This window comes from Drosophila pseudoobscura, chromosome X (genome assembly GCF_009870125.1).
Source record: "Drosophila pseudoobscura strain MV-25-SWS-2005 chromosome X, UCI_Dpse_MV25, whole genome shotgun sequence".
Classification (NCBI taxonomy): Eukaryota; Metazoa; Arthropoda; class Insecta; order Diptera; family Drosophilidae; genus Drosophila; species Drosophila pseudoobscura.
Window position 1 is genome coordinate 22,117,385 of NC_046683.1, and position 19,513 is coordinate 22,136,897.

Below are 19,513 nucleotides of genomic sequence, written 5' to 3' on the forward strand. Positions count from 1 at the left end.
TGTAATTCCTTCGTAGAGTCAATTGCAGTAAAAGGGTATACACCAGTCGGCGTGGCGCGGTTCTGCTCCTTTCTTTCTCGCTCGTTTCTAATGAATCGCTTGTCGAAAAAACGATGCAGCAGACATCGTTCAGTGCTCTCTCTCACTCCCCTTCTCATTCTCACTCTCTCACTCCCTCAGACTCCCCCTCTCCCTCCGTCGGGGCGTCGGCCCCGCTCGAATTCCTTCTTCCTCTGTGGTGGTGGTGCATTCCTTTCGTGCAAAAATAAAATGAAATAAAATACAACTTTTGTTGAAAGGTGGCACCCGGGGAGATGGCAGGAGCAGGAACTCTAGCAGTGGCTCGGGGCGGGTAAGGGGAAGGGGAAGGGGAAGGGGAAGGTGATCCACTGAAGCGCAAAGTAGAAATTGCTTTGCCCTGGAAAATGTCGACACACGCCTGACACAAAGCCACACAGACACACATTCACAGGAAAATATTTTCCAACTGAGCAGACTATGCAGTTTATTGGCTTTCACTTTTCAGCCCTTAAGCAGCGCCCCTCTGCCACCCCATCTATCAATCCCGCCCATACGAGGGCATCGCATGGCATTCACTCACTCCATTGCTCCATTCCTTTCCCTCCCACCTCATCTCACGTCTCGGGTACATGCGTACCCCTGCGTCTTGGTACATCTCCACATATGTACATATGTAAATACATACATACATACATATATGCACATATACATATGTACATGTATCTGTGTAGTTGTTGTGATTTCAATTTCAATTGTATTTATGAGGACTACGGTATTGGGAGCCTTGTTGTTCCTCTTCGCTCCAACATGGAACTACCGGAAATGATCGTTTGACGCCTTATCGCTGTGCCCGTCACTTGTCTGCCCACCCCGGTTTGTTTCGGGCCCAGCATAGCGGATTTTCTGGTAATTCTGAAATTATAGAGAATTTAGTACGGACAATCTGCGGCGGCTCTCTTGCCGCGAATTGGATACTACGAGGACTCATACGAGGATATCGAATCCGTCCTCTATGTACTATGTATGTATGTACATATGTACATGTGTACATACATATGAATATTCTATAGATTCCAGAAGATACAGATAACAGACACAGATAACTCTTGCAAGTCCACTCTTATACTGCAATGATAGTTGATCAGTTGACTTGATGCCAGAATCGTTTCCGACCCTATAAAGTACTGCACTAATGTATTCCTGAACGCACATCCATAGCCATATCCGTTTGTTCGGCTTGTTTACGGCCTAGTTCTACGACACTGTAAGCCCGAAGAGACAGCTTCCAGAAAAACACTGCCATCGGATAATTATTAACGCCGGAATGGAGAATGGAGAATGGATCCCGTGACTCTCACTCTCTCTCTCTCTCGCTCACTCACATATTGAATTGATACATTGTACATACATATATTTATAGAGCATGTACCAGGTATCCTAGGGTCGCGGCACGTGTGCGTGATTGAGAATAATTGAGATTAAATGGGAGGATGTTCGCCATCTCCGATTGGAGCATCGATTGGCATTTAATTAATAATTTTGGCTGCTGCTGCTGCTGCTGCGGCTGCTGTGGCCGCCACCTCGCGTCGGCCAAGTCTTGTTGGCCCTGAATGTGCCGAATGCCATTTGGCTTCAAAATCATTTGCTAAAACGATTTGAATTTTTAAAGAATCCAACTTTGACAGCGTCAGGGGTCTGGGGTCTGCAGTGCGTCTTTACATTAAGTAACAAGGTGAGCGGCCGGCTGCGGGGTGACCGCTTTTGGGGTCAGTAATGGGCTAATGTCGGTTTGTTGTCGCAGATTTGTTTAATTACGAGTCTGCGCCCCGTCGAGGTGGTGGGTGCTCGTGCAGCGAGGTGCGCTACGGTGCAGGGTTTGCGGTATTGGAGGGGCGGTACGGCGGTACGGCGGTACGGTGGTGGGGCGGTGGGGCGGTGTAGCTGCTTCAAATTCGTTGCGCATTCGCAGCAGCAACAACAAGTTGCAACAACTGTCAATGTCGTTGCAGCAACAACTATGAGCCACCTTTGACAAAATGCCGACACTTTACTTCCCCTACCCTTCCCCTCGCGAATATTGCCGGTTTAAGCTGGTCTGAAATCCACATGTTTTTCGATTCGATTCAAATTGCAAAAAATCAACATACTGAAAGTGAATTAAACACACACACACAGACATATACCTATACATACACCAGATATACAAAGATAATATGTGCAAATATAAAATACAGTGCAAACTGTCCTCAGCGAACCCCCAGGTTTATAGTTATATGTAGGTACAAAAACAGTTAATACTCTTACTTATGTATGTACATATTTACGTATGTACAACATGCACATTTATACATTTGAATGTACACATGGATGTATGTATGTGCATTCCACTTAGAAGCACATGCAATGAACAAAGTCGAAAGTTAGATCGTTCCAATAGCAGATGCATACATACATATGTATGTACAATATTGTACATATGTACAATGCACATACAAAGAAATGTGTCCGGTCGCTTATGGGAAATTTCTACAGCGAATGGCCGCCAACTTAGCTCCGTCCACAAGTCAAGTGGCAACGCCGTAATTCGTTTTACCTGAAGAAACTAATTATATTTATTTGTTTTTTGTTTATTTGGGCTTGTACTCTGCGGCAGAGTGCGCAGAGTGAAGTCATCTAATGATAATTTCTGGTTTCTGATCTCTGATCTCGGATTTCTGATTTCTGATTTCTGATCTCTGATCTCTGACGATCGTTTACTGTGCTTGCGACCTGTTCCCGATGTCCAGATGTCCGCTCAACGGACCAACCACTGTACCATCGTTCAGATTTATGTTTGTTATCAATATAAAAAGCATTTTTCCTTCTGCTTCTTCCAATCGCATTTGCATTGGCGCATAAAATTTGCATAAATAATTCCATTTGTGCGACGGCAAGTGAATAATATGCACAGCAGCAACAGCAAGTGGCAGTGGCAGCGGCAGTGGCAGTGGCAGCGGCAGCGGCAGCGGCAATAGCGACTCAACATTAAAGTGAGTGCAATAAAAGTGATATGCAGCACCTCTCGTCAGTCCCCACCAGATACCCTGCCCTGCTAGATGATCATGCAGTGGGCCCCCGTTGCAGTGGCAGTGGCAGTGGCAGTGGCAGCGACTCCATCCGGTTGCAGTGGCATGGGGCAAGGCTCTCAGGTGTGTTGGTGTCTTCATTTTGGGGTGGAGGCAAACGTTGACAGACATCGAATTTGGAGGTGCCACGACGATGAGTCCCAGAAAAGTGTCAGACACTGCCTCAAAAGCGCAGACACAAGATGCGAGAACATTCCCATGGGGAAGATCTACCTGCACTCCCTTCAGTTGTCATTGGACTCTTGATGGACCCTCTCCTTTCTATGATACTTGCATTTTAATTGATTCGCAACGCGGAGTAGGAAGCATTTTCGACCCCAAAAATGCTATCTACAGCAGTGCGAACGAAGCATCCCGATATGCACTGTCTACACTTACATAGTGCTAGTGCTAGTGACTATAAGAGCTAGAGCAACTATGTTTTGGATCCAGACTTCTGTGATATGTCACTGCTACAAGTCCTCTGCCGGAGGAGAGCCATACTGACTAAGTATCGGGTATAAATGTAGAGTTGCGGTCTCCGCAGCAACTCACAACGTTCCCCCTCGTTTTTGCTGATTTGGTCAATTTTCTTTGCGAAATTTGTAGCACAGAAGCACAGAAAGCACTAGGCGCTGATAGGGACGGATGAACGGACAGAATGACTCAATCGACTCGGCTATTGATGCTGATCAAGAATATATATACTTTATGGGGTCGGAAACGATTCCTTCTGGACGTTACACACATCCACTTTCACCACAAATCTAATATACCCCAATACTCATTTTGATTATCGGGTATAATTAAAATTGAATCCAAAAGCTTCCCTCCACGAAAGTCTAACATGAGTTGATTCAACAAAAATTACGCTCCAGCCACCGACTATATTAGGTTACTATTAACATACACGTTCAAGCTAATGAAAGTCAGAAAACCGTAAAGAACAATACATTTTTGGCAACTTGCAAGCCGAAACCTTAACCAAAAACATATGTACATACATACTCATATGCTACCCTTAAGGGCTCACAGGAATTAAGGAATAACGATGAAATATTAAGAAAGAAGGGGTCGATAGTCTCAGCAGTGTATTGTTAATCCAATCCAAGACGAAAGGCCAATGTTTTTTATACTTCAAAGAAACTTTATACTTCAAGATCTATCCATCGGATCACTACTTCATATATGTAGCTGTCATGGAAACGATGGATCTTCTGGCTTTTGCTAGGACTTAGTCCGCAGGATTGTTTCTACCTCTTCGGCTTTGAGGCAGGGCAATATTTTCTTTATTATTTCTTGTCCCTCAATTTTGGAATTGCGTTGACTATCTAAACTAATTTCGTACAACCGAACGGCCATATTCGATGCAGTTTTTTGCAACTGAATGTCAAAACGAGAGCGTGGAATGGGGCTTATTTCATATCCGTTCCATCCGCAGCTTGCTTCCCGTAACCCATCCCCATTTTCTCTCTCCCTCCTTGCCCTTCGATCTTCTATGCAAATGAACAGTACCTTTTCCCCACTCCCACTCCCACCCCTCCGCAGCCCACCAAGGGTCACGCCTCATTTCGAGGGCATTGCGAATTCCTTTTATTCACGTTTATAGCTGCGCAATTCGTTTGGCCCATTCCAATTCCCGGGAACGAGATTACTCCACAAGAAGAGAAATGCTCTACCAGTTAACTACCCCTTCGCGTGGATTTATATAATATATAAGACAGTATAGACATAATAACATATGTAAGTGTACATACATTGTACATACATACTCATGTATTCATGTATTTTTAATATACATAGCAATATTCATCTGGGCAGTCGCCGAGTGCTTCTGGGGCTCGGGCAATTAATCGATTAGCCAGCCGGCTGCCAGCACATTCATTTCGCATTTCTTCCATTCAGAGTCGACTTTCCCCTCCAGAGCGCTCCGGGCCCCGTCCGGATAGTGGCGCCGACGCTGTTGTCGCCTCTCCTGTCACTGCATTAACGATCGCCCGGCAATTAGCCAGTGAAATATGACGGAACAACATGATACTCGTAATAATGCACTGGGCGTTGGTCAGCGAATATGGATATGGTGGTGGTGCCTGTGCCTGTGCCTGTACCTAGTACTCGGAGAATGCGCGTTTCGCATGCGAATGCCAAATGATCGAATGGTCGAGTTCCTTTGTGCCTGGCTGCCTGATGGCCAACGCGGAACTGCCAAGTCGTATCTGGAGCAGAAGCGGAAATCGTTTGCAGGAAGAACCTCCGAATTCAGAAGATCTGCCATAGACCTATTCCTCTATTGTGGATCACTTAGCAAACTACTCAAACAGCTCCCCTTTGCAGATACCGTGTGCATAAGGGTGCTATAGTTTTCTATAGAATTAGCAAATCGGACGTGAACCCAAACGGAGATCAGTATTTAAGTGCAAATTGTGCCCGGTTAGCGTGGTGATCATGTCAATTGATATGGCTACAAATGGTTTGGTTGCAATCTCCAAGTGAGACTGATGATCAAGCTCCGTTAAGTGACAGCGATTGTCAATCTCTTCCACTCGGATCAGTGATCGAGGGTCCCATCTGATGGATCCACTTATTCTACGATCTCTGATGGCAGATCCGTCTTCATCCCCAACTTTGGAGGCTGAGACTGGACACATCGCCTATAATATCCGACTGATGCGGATATTTAAGCGATATTTTCTCAACAATCTGATGGATGTAACTTTTGTGTCATTGATCTTTAAACGGATGTTGTGTGATTGAGTATATATTGCGTGTCTCTAATTGGAGCCCTGAAACAGTGATCTAATTATGGCCACTAATTGCTCTCCTCTCCACAAGTTCATGTCGCTCGGAGTAATCGCAGTGTGTGTCAAAGTTGAGATGATAATGCGATCATCTTGTATAATGATCGTGCAATGGATTCGACTGTGGTCCGCGCCGAAGACCTCATCAAAACCTAATTGATTGTTTTCCTACCTTCTACCCACCTTCTCGGAAGGGGGGAGGGCTCTTTTTTACATTTTTCAAATCCACTTGAAATTTAAATTTCGAAATGGAAATCGAAATCGAAATCGAACTGAAACTGAAACTGAAACTGGCCCAAGATCTGTATGTGTTTGGTGTTTGGTGTTTGGTGTTTGTGGATCTGTTGTGCAGTTTCAATGTTCGGTCGCTCATTGGTCTAGGCCATTTGTTTTGGGCCATTTGACAAGCTCTTCGGCATTCACATTTACACTGTTGCTCGCTGTTTGATTGCTGGATCATTATCACCTTGGCTCTGGGGGTTAATGATGATTACGATCATCATCATCATCATCATCATCATCATCGCATCGATTTTGGGGTCTCAGCCAAAGCCAGCACTCTGATCAGTTTTAATTGCTCTAACTCCCCTAACGCAACGGGCGAGTACTCCTCCTTGAGGGCCCAGTCGTAAATTAATTGATAACGTTTCGCACAAAATCGAATATAAATTCATTTTCAATTTCGTCGTTTACACAACTATTGAAGTGCTCATCACTTGTCTCTGTTTCTGTTTCTGTATCTCGCTAGCTGTGCCCGGCTTCCCTCTGACCCTGGCCAATCGGTTTTTCACTGGAACTCCCAAAGATCGCCGATGGCTGATGGCCGATGGCCGATTGCCGATCGCTGTTTGTGTTTGTGCTTGTGTGCTTCCTTTGACTAAAAAAAGAAACAACACTAATTAATAGTTCTAAATTTGACACAGAAATATATCGCAGTGGCCTCAGAGGGGGCCGAGCAAGAGACAGAGGCAGAGCGGGAGACAGAAACAGAGATACAGAAATGGAGGTGGAGACAGAGGAAGAGACTGCAGTCAGAGATGAAAGACCTCTAATATAATATTTGTGTGCGTTGTCTCGGTTTGCTTTGGAGCCACAAGGTTAGACATAAATAGCCCTGGAAATGAGACTCCAAAATAGCACAGGCGGAGCCGCGACGTGGCTTGGTGACGATCATGCGAGTGGATCGGATCATTGACAACTGCTAGTGACAGTTGGGGGCAGAGAGAGGCTGAGAGAGCACTGTTTTGCAGTAAGGGTCTACCCCTTGCGAGAGTATATACATATGTACATATGTATATATGAATGTACACTGAAGCATACCCAAATTGAAATGAAACATGTGTTTTTATACCCAATACTCAAATTGATTATAGGGGTATATTAGATTTTTGGTGAATGTGGATGTGTGTAACGTCCAGAAGCAAGCGTTTCCGACCCCATAAAGTATATATATTCTTGATCAGCATCAAAAGCCAAGTCGATTGAGCCATGTCTGTCTGTCCGTCCGTCCGTCCGTCCGTCCGTCCGTCTGTCCCTATAAGCGCCTAGTGCTCAGAGACTATAAGAGCTAGAGCAGCGATATTTCGTATCCAGACTTCTGTAATATGTTACTATTACAAATGTATTTCAAAATTTTGGCCCGCCCCCACAAAGGACGAAAATCCGTGGCACTCACAATTTTAGAGATACGAGAAAACCAAAAACGCAGAACCGTAGAGAATGACAATATCTTCTAGACTGCAGATCGCACCGTATCATTAGTGAAATTATCTTTGCCCACAGCCATATAAACAATTCATAAACAATGCAGATCCACTGAGGTTGCGATTGTTGCCAATTGAAGTTCGAACTGCTTTAAACCCGCCATTAGGACGTGAAATGTTGTCCGCTATGGTAAAATAATTTAGGTATGATAAATAATTAATATAAATATGAAACATAAGAATATTAAAAATGTATGTTTCCATATTCATGTCAAAATGTAAGCGAAACCACTTTTATTTGAATATTTCTACTCTCTGCCCAAGTAAAATGGCATAAATAAATAAATCCAAGTGCAGAGAGGAGAGTTCCGTAGGATCGTTCGAATAATGATGATCTTTTGGGGTCCTCGAAAATCAGTAGAGCTAAAGGACTCCAGATGTATGTATGTACATCTCCCGTTACCTGTGGGTGTCCGTTTAAAAGAGCTTTTACTGAGCTTTGATGTTCGCTAGAATATATTTTATATTTGGTGTGATCGGATCGGGTTACCCCCGCATAGACGATTATATAAGCCCGAAGATGCATGTGTTTCGACGGTTAATGATGATCAATGGAACTAATAAACAACAACAGTCGACAACAAAACGTCCAACACTCATGCCGGAAATTGTCGGACGTGTTTATGCCACAATTTCAAGTTGTTAAGCCACGCACAGACGACAGACGACAGACGACAGACAATGCGTCAGACGAATACGAGAAGAACAACAACAACCACTACAGCAACGAAAACTAAGCTGCGCGTGCTGCGACTTGCGTGCCAAAACAGATGCCCAGATACACAGATGCCCAGATACACAGATACACAGATACACAAATGCATAGAGAATGAGAAGGAGAAAGAGAGGAACAACCGTTACAGCCCCCTAAGAAGAAGTCCTATTGTCAAGGCTTTTCTTCATACCTCTGCCTCTCTCCATCCACTCCGTCTGCACTCAGGTGCGATTTCTAGAAAGCGAAACTATCTCACAGATGCTACTCCCATACACATACATAAATCATACACACATACATAGGCATCTGCACGTATCTGTATGTAAGATCGGCCTCTGCCAGTGACTCGTCCTCTGCCTCGCTCACGCCCCCCACTCAAAGGGGAGTGAAGTGATCAGAACTGAACTCGATTCGAGTTCTCCATTCATAAATTCTTCATTCAGATTTGGTACGCTCGGTTCGGTTCGGATCGAATTGGATCTGCAGATCACGTGCCTGCTATCAACCAGATCGAATAAAGTCTGTACGGACTGTGCTAAAGAGTGGAGTATACAGTCGGCAGTGGGGAGTGGGGAGTACTCTCGTACTCGTATGAAGTTGGTAGTTGGTTGAACCGATTCGGAATAACGTGGTCAGGCTCACGATCGAATTGAGTTGTTTATGGAGGTGGCACGTTGACATCAACGCCTCAAACTCCACCGCCCAGGCCCAGGCCCAGAGCTCAGCCGTCAGCCGTCAGACCCCAGCCCACAGCCCTCAGACCCCTGTTACCCTCTTCCTAAGTCCAATTCAAAGTCCAAGTCAAACTCGATGTCGAAGTTTGGTTTGTTTTCCTGGTCGTTCGATGCATAAATTGGATTGATCCATTGCCGTGCGTGCTGCATATCAATTATTCGAGTGTATTCCCCCCAAAGAAGTTCTCTGGAACCAACCTACCTACAGTGCGTCTCGCCACTGTACGACGTGTAGGTTTGGCATTTTGGAACGATGAAAGAGCCAGCTAAGCAGTTTCTGAACAATAGGTCAATATCTAGAATCCGTTCTATGTTACTAGTACTATATTATTCCACCTCTTAGATACACATGTATGTATGTAGCTCCAGTCAATAAACTTCACCTTGTTTGATATCCGCTCGGTAATGTTCCATAGGTAAATATGTATACATATATCTACATACATGTGTAGCTCCCAGAGAACTCCATCCCCTAAGATGTGCTCCAGTTGGGGTCCATACCCTGTTCGCCGTGGCCTGGTTCGGTTCCTCCGCGGACGCATTGTGCGTTTTGGCCAGTTGGCACTGACCTCGTTACACTGTTGCTCATATGCTCATATGCTCAGATGGTCGGATGGTCGAATGGGATCGGCTCAGATGGCTGGCAGCAATCAGGCCGTAAATGGTTAATTAACAACAACGCATAACTCTCACCTGGCCAAAGCCGCAAACATAGGAATGGAAATGGAGGTGGAGACAGAGAAAGAGGCAGAGGCTGTATGGACATTCTCCAATTATGTGCAGGGGTCCAGATCCACCTCAAGTTCCCCTTCGAGTTCAAGTTCTAGATCTAGTTCTAAGTTTAGTTCTAGTTTCATTTGTGTGTCTGGTCTGGTCTGGTCTGGTCGGGTCTGGTCTAGTCTGGTCTAGTCTGGGAATTTGCTCTTGCTGTTGGACTCGGTTTCCATTTCAATCTTGATGACTTTTGTTCTTGGGTTCTGTTTGTTGTATTTTCTGTTCTCTGGCATTGTCACTGGAGATGAAGATGTGGCAATTGTGTCACACCTCTTGGCCACCAATGCTCTTGTCTTGTCTTCGGTCGCTTGGCCAATGTCAATTGTCATTAGATAGTCGTCTCCTCCCTCCTCAGAACAGACAGCTCCCACCATCCCAGGGGCAATGGTCACGCGCTGCCAATTCAGCCGCAGATGGGAGCCCAGTTCTGGCTGTAACCCTAACCGCCCTACTGGGACATTGTCCTAAATAAAGTTTTGATTAAATGCCCGTTAGCGTCATCGGGAGCTGTGCACTTGGGTCCTTGTTTTATATGTATGTATGTATATACTTTGTTTGAATTATACAAGTACATATGTGTATACACACGTACACACGTGTTTCGAACAGAATAAATTGATTCTAAACTGAAAGGAAGATACGATTACAAAGGCACATACGAGTATGTATGTACATGTAAACTATGTACATATACTGTACATGTGTTCGCTTTCGGGAGGTTAGATAATACATATGCACATATGTACATATGTACCGAACGGATCGAACAGATTTCTTCATAAAAACTGAAAAATTGCCTTATTTTGGATTCTTAGAAAAGGTCTCACGCCATTACCTCCACCTTCTTACCTCCCACCCTTCTTCACCCTGTGGAGATGGCGACGGCATTAAGCCTGATTAGGCCGCACTTCAGCAAAAGGCAAAGCCCAAGCAGGGTCGGACCGGACCGGATCGGATCCGATCGGACCGTCCAGAAAGAAAGCAACAGCAACAATAACGAGAGAGAAAAACGTTAAGTGACGGCGAGGCGACCAAAGAAAACAAAAGTAAACCCGACACAAGTTCAAGGTCAAGAGCAGAGCAAAAGCTGCGCTTAACACTAACACACACACACACACACACACACACACAAGCGCGCGCGCGCGTACACAGGCAAACGGAAGATGGCAAGCGAAGGAGAGAGTAGGTGCCAGGAGAGCAGGTAAGCGGGAGCGGCTGCCTGGCTGGAGATGTGCAGATGCGTGAGGAGAGAAGTTCGCAGTCAGCAGCAGCAGCAGCAGCAGCGCCGTCACCATAACGACAAAAAAGGAAGGTGAGCTTCGAAGGTCGAATCCTTTGATACGCTTTGATACCCTTGCAGTCCCTTCATTGAAGTCATATAAAATGCATTTTTCTCTGCGTTGGTTATACATATATGTATGTACTTATCTGCGCTTCCAAGATGTAGTCCGAATCATGATACCCTCTGCAAGGGTATAAAGACAATAAATGAAATAACTGAGAAAAGCAGACAAAAGCAGCGTAGCATCTTGGAAGACAAGCCGGTAGCAGCGCAGTCGTCGTCATCATCGACGTTGCTTCTTTGTGGCCATGGTGAATGAAAGTCAGAAAAAGACTGAACGACAGAAAGACATAAACGCAGTCAGACGAGGCTGCGAGGCTGCGGGGCTGCGAGGCTGCGAGGCCGAGACGAACATTAGAAGTGGCGAGGTAGAAAAATGCTTGCAGCCGCTGGCTTTGTTCCTCTGCCGCGTACACTGCGCAAAACAGCGAGTCCAACAGAAGAAAAGTTATTTACATTACTTCAAAAAGCGAAAAATTATAATTTAATTTCAAATAATAATGAGCTTAAGCTAATGTGAGGATTGTGATGTTATTATTATTAATTTCTTTTTTATTCAAAATGTAAAAAAAGTCATTGATTTTTATGTTTTATTTATAAATTTAAAACAAAATATTTAAAATTTAAAATATTATTCCTTATTTTTCTGAGTCTGAACTACATATACATACATATGTACATACATACATATGTAAATATCTTCGAAATGATCTCATGTGAAACGTTCCCGGACATTGTGCTCTAATCTACAAATTTCGCGAAGACATTTATTATTATAATTTATTAAAATAAATTATAGTTGAATCCAAAAGTTCCACTCCACGAAAGTGTAACATGAGTTGATTGATTCCGATTTCAATATTATGCCGCGCTTTTTCATTACGACAATTACGCTCCAGCCACCGACTATATTTTGTTTTTATTAACCCACGTTCAAGTTAATAAAGATCAAAATGCATAGCTGTAAAGAACCATCAATTTTTGGCAACTTGCAAGCCGAAACCTTAAGAGTGCAAAAGTTTTAATGATGCGCCTACAAAAACATACATACACTGCTGGCCAAAAAAATAAGTACATCGGTGTCGTGCTAGTTTGTTATGGAATAGCTCGAATTTTTGTAAATGTATGGATGCCAATTGTTTATATTATACATACTCGTACGCTACCCTTTAGGGCTCACAGCTGACCGAATACCGATGAAATATACATACATATGTATTTCATAACATTTTCGAAAGCCTAAATATTGTATTGGTAATCGAATCAAAGCAAAAAATCTTGAAGTATTTTATTTTCCAAAATTTGACTCTTCTTCCGCTAGAGCTACTGTTTACCCAGTGTGCTGCGGTCTTCTACTGCTTCTCTCCTAGTCGGCTCTGCCTCCTGCTCTCTGCTGCTCTACAGTGTACACGCCTAAACTCTGCAGCTGTACCACGCTCTGCTTGTATGCACGCTCTCCTTGCATGCCCTTCCTTCTCCAACCTTCTAATTCTAGTTCTAATTCTATTAGTATTACGTATTAGTATTAGTATTAGTATTACATGTACATACATACATACATATGTACATATATACATACATACATATGTATGTATGAAGACTCATCCACTAGAATAGTTTCTAAGGTGGGTATTTAATTCTTTGATAGTGCAAAAAACTTTAAGGCAGCGACTCAATGTAATCTCCCCCATTGACTAATGGACATTACCTGATTAGCACCTGATTTCTAAGACGTTGGATTTGTGTCGGACTTCCACTACAGTTACGTTCTCTCTTTGCGACTATCTTTGCAGTGGCCGCTGCAGGCGAACGCAAGCCTACTTCCCTTTCTCTCTATATACATACATATGTATGTATGTATGTCTCTGTCGCTCTCACCTCTGAGGCAACCCACAGTGCGCGATTCCGATGACGACGCACATGATTTTGAGTTCGAGTCTCAGGCTGTAAGCTATGTAGGTACTATTGCGATACCCTTGATAACTCTTTAGACTCTTCGTTATGCTAGACTAAAAATATACATACATATGTATGTATGTATGTATGTATGTATGTATGTATGTACACATACATATATGTACATACATATCTACATAGTACGAACACACACATACATATGTACATACATGTACATACATATGTACGACATATGATCTGATCACAAATCTCTTTATAGAAACTTGCTTGCTTATGCAGCTAATTTTATCTAACAAACTGAAGTTCAATGTGATCTACCAATGTGATATTTCAGTGAAATTTAACCAAACCCCGCAGTGATGAGGTCTGTGAGGGTATGTTATGGAGAGCTTCGATCCGTACAGCTTTTAGCGCTGCCACCGTCGATGTCGTTGTCGCTGCCGTTTTTGTTGTTTTTGTTGTTTTTGTTGTTTTTGTCATTTAAAGTCTAATCAAAACATTTGAAGTTACTTAAGAAACCTACGCAGACTTAAGTTGCGTTTCTTGTTTCTTGTTTCGAGCTCGAATTCGAATTCTTAACTTGTCGCAGCTTGGTCTTTGTTCGCGTCTGTCTATCTCACTGCCTCTCTCTGTCTGTCTCCGCTGCTGCTGCTGCTGCTGCTGCTGCTTCTGTTGTTGCTCTGTCCCTGTCCGTATTCTTTTTTGTTTTTCTGCTGCTGTTTGCTGTTACAGTCGAAGGCAAAATACATGGTAAATTAGGTTTCTGCGACATTTATGTATGTATGTACATATGTATGTATGTATGTATGAGCGAGCGAAAACGCTCTGAGCCGCGGCAAAGGCCGCGGCTCCACATTTATACTGGCAAACTGATTTGTTCATTCTGTCATTACATGATCCAGATTCGGCGATCTAGTAGATATGACCATTCTGTATAATTTAGCTTTTTTCAATGATTTTAAAATGCCCTCTACTCTACTGAGAATCGAAAAACCGTTCGTGTCAAATTTTAGAATCGAATGAAGATTATCATAATTGTATAGTTTCCTAGTTTCATTAGGGTTAAACAAAAAATACAAATCAATATACTTTGAGACTTTTACAAGATAGCCGTTAAATATGATCTCTAGGTATTAATTAAATTTGTACATCCAAATTAAAGCCATTGGCCTTTAGAAGTTTACAGAGCTTCTTCTTTAATCTGATCTTCCCAAGAGTTATGGACTATGTATGTACATTAAACAATGTAGATTTGTACATACATATGTACATACCTTTCATACTCCTGGGATACCGCGTCTGAAAAAAACCGATATACGTGGGCCCGAGTTTGGTGTTTATTCTTGGTTTTATTTTTTTCAAATGATACAACAGCTCCGAAGGTTACCACATGGCTGTGCGAGTTGAAGTTTGATCTACTTAGGGCCAGACATGAAAAAGAGCGACTTCTTTCACTGATACTTGTATACATTTTGTATTTGTTTTGGGCTGAATTGCCTGTGTTTTTCAGCTCCCTGGGTGAGTCAGTTTTGTGTGAACTTTAGTTTTGGCGCCGTGCCAATGGATTGCCGTACTCCCTATTAGTCAGCCGCAACCCCACTTCCACTGCACTCCAATATAGTGGAGCTAGTCCAAGGTCGTCGTCCTCCTACACACGCTTCTCACACCATCAAAGGCCCAGAGCCAGTGACATCAGCGACATCAGGGACATCGCCATCACCCATTCTTACGAGTAAATGCAATTATAGACAAACATATGTATGTACCTATGTACATACGAGTACATACGGGACGGGTATATTGTGCATATGTATGTACATAAGTGTATAAATATAGTTACAGTGAAAGCTCGCAGAGACGACCACTCGTCCAAGGGTTTTGTCCATCTACGAGAGGTGGTAGAGGAGAGATATGCGCTATCCATTGGCTTGATCAATATGATATCTGCCTGATAACTTTTTCTGTGATTCCACACTGAAATGATCACTAGGAAGCGATCTCGATCTGTTATGTGCACGACGAAAGCTTTTAAAATGCGTTTCTTTGTTTTTAAAACATATTGACTCAAAATGAACAAAGGGAGATGATGTCCACTCAATATATGTAACTGTCCATCCAGCTGGCTTTTACTGTTCAGTTCTTCGGTAGCAAACTACAAAATGGCGTTGCCTGTTGTCCTTTTGTGTCCGTCTCTCTATTGATTTAGCTGTGAACGTCTAACTGAGAGACAAAGCTGGGACATAAATTCGCCAAGTGCTTTTACCCTACTCGTAATGCGCAGCCTAGAGATGGTGAGAGGCTGAGGCTGAGACTGAGGGTGAGGGTGAGAGTTTGGCATTTACGGTGACGATGACAGTGATGGTGATGCCTAGTGCCTGATGGTTGATGGTTGATGGTTGATGCTTGATGCTTGGTGTTGCAAATGTGGCATAGGGGTACCTCCTAGGAGATAGGAGATGATGACAATGCCGGAACGAGAGAGAGATAGAGGGAGAGGGAGAGAGAGAGAGAGAGAGTCTTTCCATATGGCAATGCATCAAGAGACAAAAGAGGAGGAGCTGCAGATGCAGATGGAGGAGCTATAAAAGAAGCCAAACAATCATGTGTTCGCATGCAAAGAAGAGACTGGGAGACTGGGGGACGTGGAGAGGGAACTCCATTCAAGTGCTGTTACCATTGTTGGCTCAATGGCTGAAAATGGATAGATAATAACTTGTGAAAATAACTTTTGCACTTGAACGAGATCTGAAATTGTTGCTCCATTGGATGGGGAGCACTCGTACACATATGGAGAGCTGCATCCAGGGGAATATTTGCTGTCAAAATCATGGTCCATGGTCCATGGTTCATGGGTGATTTTCGTTGTTGTTGTGGTCGGCACTGAAATTTCTGACAAATGAGAGTGCATCAAGTTCAGGCCTGGCCCCGCTGTGCCATGGAGCCACGGAGCCACGGAGCCAGTGCTAGACGTGTGTGTGTGTGTGTGTTTATAGGGTGTGGGGTGGGAATGTTTGCTGCTCGAAATGAAATCGTTTCGATTGTCGCTTCAAGTGTCATTGAACGTTTGGGTGGCAAGAAAAGGGTGATGCATATGAGTGGGGAAGCGAGAAGGGGGTGTGAAAGATGTGGAATGGAATGGAATGGAATGGAGTGGAGTGGAGTTGAGTGCAATAACTCTCACACTTGAAACCAAATGCGACCTGCATTTCTTTCTCATTGGATCTATCGCGGATATCGATACCCCCCACCCCAAAGCGCCCCAAACAACCCCACCCAACAGCACCCATCCAATGCTTCAATGCATTGTGAAACTATATCGCATTGCCGCATGACCACACTACAACGATCCCCAACTCTATCTCCGACGTGTCATTTGTAATTGTTAATTGAAAAAGTCAACAGCAGCGGAAAAAAAATTGAATTCGTGGCTTCTATAACATATTTTTCATGCGCTCTCTCGATCACTTTTACTGTCATTTAGAAATTCACACTTTTCGAGGTGTAAATGGAAGTGGAAATGGAAATGCAAGTGGAAATGGAAATGGAAATGGAAATGGAGGAAAGCCAGCATTCAGCAGGGCATGCCCTGCTGTTCGCTCGCCAAAACTTTCGCCTAGGGCTAAAGGGGGCTAAGAGGTGAGAGCGGAGTAAACGGAGGGAAGCCCGATCAGATCAGAGAACAGTATTCGGCATAAGGACCAATCAATGAAGACAAGCAGTAAGAAAAGAAGGAATCTACAGGAGGAATAGAGTAAGGAAAAGTGAATGGAATGAAATAAGCAAACTGCAGGAAAGTCTTTTGTGTTTGAAGTGACTAATCGATTCGGCCAAACGATTTTCACTTGAAGGATCTAGATAGGGATTCTGCTGCCCCTCGATGCTGACCGATGTCAGAAGTTGTTGAATGCTTCCTATGTTGAATACAGATCTTAGACTTTAGAAAACGCTTTAGAAATACATATGAAACGTAACCTACCAAATCAATACATATGAGTATCCTGTGGTGATTATGTCTTTGACCATCAGGGGGCATCATCATTATCAGCAGCAGATAGGCCTGCTATCGGCTGGAAAGGCCTCCAATAGGTTAGATAAGGGACTGATAAGTCTATTAAATGACGGAACGGAAGAAACGAGAGAGTCCACATACAATGTACAAAATATTAGGTATAGGCTATAGCCAGTGATAGTGACGCTGCAGTGGCGGCAATCGACAATCGGCAATCCGGCAATCGACAATCGCCGAAAACATTTTGAGGCGTATGCAATTACCAGAGGAGCTGGAATTGGAATTGGAATTGGAATTGGAATTTGAATTGGAATGGGAATGGAAATGGGACGGGCCTTATAAGCGAAATGATGTCGACGCATCCTATGTTGTTTTTACGTTTTGGTGTTTTTGGACTTTTTAATTAAATTCACTTTCAAAAAAAAGAAATACCGCTAATCAGTTGAACAAAAGGCCAGCGAACATTTGCATATTTGTTTGTCTCGAATGAATATGGCAACAAAGTAAAGAAATATCCCAGCAAAAAACAAAGCACTGCGATGTCTTTTCACTCATTCTCCCCATCCCCATCCCCATCCCCATTCCCCCACAACACCAACACCCCCACCCCAGCCCAGCAGGAGGCGTGGCTGGGAATAGATTGATCGATCTAGGCAAACAAATACCAATATACCGTGAACCCGTACATATGGTATGTATATTTTGCAAGTCTATGAAAGTGAAATTCCAGCAACCCCGTCCGCGAGATGAAATGCGGATTTGTCAGGCCCCTGAGGGGTCCAGCTACAATTTCCAATCAGCTGACTCCATTCCGCCACTGACGACCATTCATCGATTCCCCATCATCATCAATGGCACCAAATTAGTCAATACTTGTACACACGGAGTTGGTAGTCGGCTCAACGGATCCATTCGCGGATCGCGAATCTGTTGGGAGAGCTGATTTTGTACACGTATGTACATATGTAAGCGGTTCGCCTTAATTAAGACCAATCTCATCGGGAGTGAGTGTTACGCAAGTGCCTAATGTGGTTACAACCAAAGCGAAGCTGTGCAAGACCCAAACGTAAAACACAAGCTGGGAAGGCTATCCAATTTACTGGCAGCTCCACTTGCAGGTTCTGGCTGAGGCCGGAACATTTTCTCAAATGTAGCCTGCATTTCTATGGACCTCCTCTTATAAGTCAAATTCTTGTTCTCCTGCCATGGGAAACCGCGTTAAGTAGGGCCTAATCTCCCCTCCAGTGACTGTCGAACCTGTTCTCTCTTTTCCGCCACGCCTCAGTTGTAGTTATCAGTGTCTGCTCAACCGGGGAGATTTCTTCTCCTTCTCTTTCGACCTGGCCAAGGTTAATCCTTTCGGAGCATCCTTATGCAACGATGAACGATAAACGATAAACGCTTAGATAAGCCATGCGTTTTATGACTATTCCGCCAAGGGCCGAGCCATGGCCTTGTGGGCCCCAGCACCTACCTTTTGGGATGAGATTCAACGATTCACCGACTCAACGTTTCCATTCCCATAATGGGAATGGGAATGGGAATGGGAATGGGGAGACAGACGACATTAATCTCGTCGAGCTGTTCCCGGCTGAAGTTCACAGTTCAATTGCGTTTACCGCTAATTAGTGGCCGGAATTGGAATTGCAATTGGAATTGTAAGTGCGACTTGAGGCTGCAGTTGGGGCACGTCGCACGGAGCTGGCGTGTGAGCCATTAACCTGGCACCCAATAGCTAGCCACCTTTAAGCCATGTCTTGAGGTTGCTGCCGTGTCTGGGAATGGGCTGGCGTATGGGGCATGGGGCATGGTGCATGGGGCATGGGGCACGGGCATTGGGTATGGGTCTCTTGCTGTTGATTTTGTTCGGGCTTTTTCAAGTAACCGACGACTGCCGCAAGTCACTTTTATGTTTTATTTATTGATTTTATTTGTATAGCTTTTCAAGTTGTTGCTGCCCCTGTTGCTGCCCCTGTTGCTGCCGCTGTTTCTGTTGCTGGCGGCAATGTTATTGTTGCTGCGGTTTTGCGTACCATAATTATGTCAGCTGCAGTGGCACAGTCATAAATTTTCGCTCTTTTTCCGCTGTTTTCAAGTGAAGGGGTGGGGTGTGGTGGGGTGGGGTGGGGTGGGGTGGGGTGGGGTGGGGTGGGGTGGGGTGGAGTGGGGCATAACAGTATGGTATATTAAGTAGTACGGGTAAAATGTCTGCAAAATATTTTTGAAATTTATGATCTACTTGATGCCAAACTGATTTCATATCATACAAATGTACCTACATATGTACATACATACATATACAGTATCATGTTATTGGGATTGGGGGGATCAAGATT

The 19,513-nt window shown here is 43.9% G+C and overlaps 1 protein-coding gene across 5 annotated transcripts in view; it reads left to right on the forward strand.

The window, feature by feature from the left end:
* pigs (pickled eggs) overlaps window positions 1-19,513 on the forward strand; it is a 57,346-nt gene that overhangs the window by 15,121 nt on the left and 22,712 nt on the right. The window lies entirely within an intron of this gene.